This window comes from Numida meleagris, chromosome 4, assembly GCF_002078875.1.
Source record: "Numida meleagris isolate 19003 breed g44 Domestic line chromosome 4, NumMel1.0, whole genome shotgun sequence".
Classification (NCBI taxonomy): domain Eukaryota; kingdom Metazoa; phylum Chordata; class Aves; order Galliformes; family Numididae; genus Numida; species Numida meleagris.
Window position 1 is genome coordinate 55,032,216 of NC_034412.1, and position 6,000 is coordinate 55,038,215.

The following is a 6,000-nucleotide window of genomic DNA, read 5'->3' on the forward strand; positions in this document are numbered from 1 at the left end:
GCTTCCATGGCCCTACTCTTGTTCTTTACAAGGCAGCGAGAAATTCTACCTCTCATTTACCTTTAGAAATTCAGTCTCAAACTGTAAGCTGCATTGCCTGGTAACTGCTCCCCTTTCTGGGGCTGAGCACTGGAAACCTTTGCTGCACAGTTCCCCTTTTTTGTAGCATGATGGTGGTCTAAGTGCTTCTCAAGGGATATCACAAGCACCTGGCTGACACCACTGTACCAGCACACGGTGCTGACGCAGCCCTGGACATGGGCATAACCATGTTACCCACACATTTAGACCCTCCCTTGTGGAAACCAAACCACTGCTCTCTACCAAGCTGCAACGTATTTCCCTCCCCTAAGCTCCCATCTAGTTGTTCCACAGTGGGTGCAAACAGACAGGTGCATGCTGCAAAGCCTTCTTCTGTAGTAAGAAATAAAAATGTGTGCACACTCACGTTTTTGTAGCAGGCTCTGGAGCGATGTGAACGTCCCCCAGCAGTACGCTGCATGTAGGCTTCTGGCCAGCCACCCCAAGCCTCTCTGTCCTCAATTACCTCACAGGTGCTAGTGGTAAAAACACACGGGAGTGGGTGGGCAGCAAGCCCCTCTATCATTTTTTGAGATTTTGGCACAGGTGGGTGCTGCATGCCTCCCTTCTGCAGCATGAGGCAGTGACAGAGTGGCCATTGGGGCAGCTGTGCCTGGCGGCACTGTGAGGTAAAATGGCGCCTTCCCGCCTTCTGGCCCCAGTCAGCGCCCCACCACAGTGAACTGGCCTAGGCAAGGAACAGATGCTTGCAGCAAGTCATCACCTCCTTCAAAATCTCCCACCATACTTTTTTCTTTAAAAAAATATGATGCTTTTAATCCTTCTTTTTAATAATGGTCTTATTTCAGCTCAACCAAATGCCTGTGCTACAGTGACTTGCATTAGAAATCTTGGGCAACCCTGACAGGAAGACATGGTCTCCAGTTGCAGATTACAGAGAAAAAAAAGCTGGTGGGCTCTAGCTTACCAACTTCTTTTTGTAGCATGGAGAATAATTGGTTCTTCTTCCTAATGCCTAAAAAAACTCAGGCAGATGTGCTGAGAGCCGTCAGCCATTCTCCGCAAATGGAGACCAGCATTTTTCACAGTGACGGGACAAGGGGGAATGGTATCAATCAAAAAGGGGACAGATATAGGTTTGATATTAGGAAGAAGTCTACTCAGAGGGCAATGAGGTGCTGGCACAGGCTGCCCAGAGACCAGTGGATGCCCCATCCCTGGAGGCGTTCCAGGCCAGGTTGCATGGGGCCCTGGGCAGCCCTGTGCATGGCAGGTTTTCTACAGATTGTGCTGCAGAGTGACATCAGAGCCTGGCTGAATAGGGAAGAAAGGACCATCTCCTACTTGGAGACCACTGTGGCCACATAAAACAGTCACATAACATGTTTGTTCAGTAACGTATTGCTAGAAAAGCCTTGTAGTTTGTAAGAAGCATACAACACTGTGTTGGTGTGACCTGCAGGCTGCAGAGATGAGCTACAGTCTTACAGGAATGCAGACAAACCATAATGCCACCCACAGTCAAGATGAGTGAGCATAACGGAAGAACCAGCTCTGAGGTGAATTGAACCTGGCCAAACCCAGGGATCAAGTCCCCAGATATGCCCCTCATCTGCTCTTACTGATCAGAAGCATAGACTTTCCAATGAAAAGTTCTCTCATTTTCCATTTTGCAAACGAGTCACTGTGCTAATCTTCAAGAATTGTATGGAGTCACAATAAAATGCTATCTAGGTTGGTTTGCTCGCTTTTCTTCTTCACCACTCTAAACAAACATGCCAGAGGCTGAGCTGTATGATGGCTAGATCAGGCCTGACGCGTGGACTGTTCTAGCACCCTGTGATGGATCCTATCACAAAAGATCCTGTGTGTAAACTTACAACCAACAGACCCTACTGTGTATGCACTGCTCACTAGATTTAGTCTCGAGGAAAGCATCTGACATGAATTCCTTGTGACCATCAGTGGCCCAAGGGCACTGTTAAAAGGGAAAAAAAAGCAAGTTGTAATTCGGATGACTAGATTTTCACAGGGTATTCCATCACACAGAACTGCACAGCCAAGCAGACTGCAGGGGCATCATGTTGCTGAAAGCATGTGAGGACATACTAAGAGCTGCTTCAGCATCCCTCACTGCACAAACAGCATCACAGTGCAAGTGCATGTCTCTATCTTTTTCCTTTTCCCCATGCTAGTCTGGGTGCAATGACAGCAATGCAGTTTGATTACTCTCAAAGGCCAGAGAAAATGCTGTGGGGCAACACTGATTTATACTTTTTTTTTCTAACAGGTTCCTCATAAAGTGGCTGGAAATTGAAGATAACACTTTCAGGAACACTAACTCAGGAAAAATGATGCCCCACTCTCTTCCCTGTGACTTTTCTGATAGGCCTCAAAGGTGAAAGCCAGTTAGCACTAAGTAAACTGGAGTTTTCCCCCATAAGTGAGATGCTGACTGAGAGTGAGGATGAAGAATATGGGGAAGGCAGATGCAGTGGAATTGCCAGGTCACGGCCTGAACCAATGATTGAGCACCAGGTGAGAAGGCATAGCTAACCCAGGGAGCTCAGGTGCAAGCAATGCACCTGAGTGACCAGAAGGGGGAAGCCTGGATCTACCCCTCCTCACCCTCATTTAAGTTAGCAGCTGAGGGTGAGGGAGCAGCATCTCTCTCGATTGTACTCCTCTTGAGTTGTCAATGGTTGTTGGAAGGGATGAACTAATTTTTCCTTCTTTGTTACCTGCTATTGCTCCATAGTGCCCGTATCCCATTAGAAGGCACTGTCATTGCCTTCTTTTGCCATACAGCAGATCATACAGTAGCATCCCTGAGAGGCAGAAATGTGTACTCTTGGCTGGAAACACACAGGAAAGAAAGAAGCAGAAGAAATAGAGATCCATGTTCTCAGTAAGACAGCACTAGGTAAAATGCTGCGTTCCTAACTGTAACGTGCAAATGTAACACCACCAGCAATGAGGTGCCTTGTTGTTTTTATACAACTAGCTTTTACACTGAACTACCAACTTATGTCAAAAATGCCACTGCTTTGTCCTTACTAGAATTTGCCTCAAACTAGAGAAGGAAGGCTGTATACTTCACCCTGTGTCAGGCATTGACTGCTGCCAGCTGAACAGACTAGGTAGCTACTGCAGGATTCTTCTTCGGACAATGGTCTGAAGAGAAATAGCTTCTCTAGAAACTAATTTGGAGGAGGTGCCTGACTCAAGTACTCTGGGCTGACTATGAGAAGAGTTTCTTCCACTCTTGTCTACAGAGGGCAGGCTGGTAAGCTCATGCACCCACAATAGAGTGAGAGTATTCCATTCCAGTATCCCAAATAAAAATAATGCTCATTTCTGGCAAAAACACCCTTCCATGGAGAACGACTGTTTGTTGCAAGATGTGTTTTGGATCACTTGAGTGTGCTCTAACGCTCAGCCCCTGCTGTAACTGCAAGGAGAAATACCCCAGCTCTTATATACACAAGGTACTGAATGCTGGGGAAGAGAGAGCAATACAAATCATGCTCCCTGTGTCTAACTTGCTGGGTTTTTTTCTGTTCTTTTTTTTTTTTTTTGCTACTGCAGCCATGTGGCTATAGGTTCAGATCTGAAAATCTCATACAGCCCGATTCAAAATTCAGGTTTGTTTCAGTGAATGTAAAAGGACTAGACAATAACTGTAAAACTCTGCCCATGATACCACTATTCCATGAAATTATGCCATCACTCTGTGAACTAAGTTTCTGTTATACTCTAGTTCTAGGAACGTGAGAGAAAAGCAAGGTGGCATAAGGAGTAATGAATAGATCACCATCTTCTTGCTAAAGGCACCAAGGAGTAGATCTACAGGCTTGGCCAATGCTTGGTTACCTTCATATACATGTCAAAATGTGCTTCTGCCAAGCTCAGCAAACCCGGCAGTTAGGGGAGCAATTTTTGAACAAAGTTATGCAAAGGCTGTTTCTCTAGCGATAAAGAAATATGGGCTTTAATTCATTCTTCATCTGAAGATCTTAGCTGTTATAAAAATGTAAAATAACTATCACTTGCCTCATTCGCTGATGTTTGTGTGTGCAGTGGGAGCACATGTAGAACTCAGCAGACCACAAAGCCATGCCAAATATCTGAATTTCTTGCAAACCACCATGAACCCTTAACCTCAAACTTTTTAGCTGGAAGCTCTACAAAAGAAACAGTTTTACACACTATTTAGTAAAGCCTTCTATACTACTACTGCAAGGCTGGCCAATGGCCCACTGCTCAGAAACACTTGACTTGTAAGTGTAATGCCAGCACACTGAGAAAGATTTGGTGTTGGTGTCCCCAGCACCTGTGGGCAAGGGTGGCTAGACCTTGCAGTGCAGCATGCTGCCCCTGAAATGGAGGCTGGCTCCTACAGCACACAGGCAGACCCTGCTTAGCTGGGAGGCTCTTCCTGACCTGACGGAAGGCTGCAGGGCTTTCTTTCTCAGGAAAGAACATGCCACATAGAAAAGGCCCTGTTGACTGGTCCCAGACTATTCACAAAAGCCTGTCAGATTTGCCAGTCTTTCTGACTGATTTTGGTAAGTGCAAGATGAAAGAGTGGCTTTAAAAAATTTAAATGAACACAATTTTCAAATACACTAAATTAAAGGTATTGTGGAGGGTTTTCTTTCTTTCTTTTTTTTTTTAAAGAACAAATTAAATACTTTGTTTGGCTGGAAACAGCTCCCATGTTTCCCTGAAATCCTCTCAAACAAAGAATCATCTTTGAGTACTCCCAAAATACTTCTGATTTTTTGATTCAGCTATTAAGGTATAAAAATCAGTTCCCCTGCTTAGGGTTCTTATAAAATGCTGTATAAGCCTGAATAGTATCTAAGCTCATTAGTGAAAAGGATACGTTTGCTGTCATTGCAGGTATCTGGCTTACTGCTTCACAAAGCATTAAAATATCAGGTAGATTTTATTTTCGGTATTGGAGAATTGATGCTTCGTATGACAGGAAGGCATAGGTAAATTTTTCAGCCTGCCAAGCTGCCTGTGGTAGAGCTACATAAGCTATTCAAAAATACAAATGGAGCTTTAAAACTGGCACTGAAAGCAATGAATGTTGTAATTTTCAGTCACATGCTGGAGCTGACATTCATAATGAATGGACGTAAAAGCTACACAACTAAAATTTCTGCTCTGCTCCTGGTGGCAAGATGAATAGTGCAATCCCCTGGAGAAAAGAGATGCTTGAATCCCTACTGCAGCTGGAAATCTCTGCAAGCTTAGAAAAGAGACAACCTGAGTCTGACTCATCAGTTGCAGTGGCGATCTTTTCAGGCAGCTCCTAGCCACATCATTTAAATGGCAACACAGCTCACTAGTGAGGACGGAAACATACAGAAAAAGAGAGTCTGCTCCAATTTGCTTTGCTGACTGCAAACTGGCAGCAATCCTTCAGCAGTTGGTAAATTGATAAAGTACAGTCAGGCAAATTTAGTTATTCTAGGCTGGACTGACTAGGAAATAATCCAGTAGTCCTTTCAGTACGATTTCAAGTTAATGCTTCTTGTGGCTTGTAAGTTAATTTCTAATGAAATGGATTCAGACAAATGAGATACTACTGTGTGAAAATAATCCCAGTGTACATCATCCCTTCACAAAAACAGGCCTATAAATAATGTCATTAGACATCCCTCTCACATCTCACAAAAGTGCATTCAAGCTGCAACAGTAACACAGATGATGAGTTTGATTAGTTAGAACAAAGACAGACTCCCCCTCAAACCTCCACAGTGAATACAGAGCAGGATTCATTACTTAATGCTAACTCCTGAGATACAAGTTCTCAAAAAAGCATATTTAAACTTGAGAATCACTGGATCACAAGGTACTGAGGAGGAAAGATTGTATTTTTCTGGCCAAGATGTCCCTCATATGGACACTGACTAGTTAGTTATCTTCAGTGTGTGTTGAAACAGG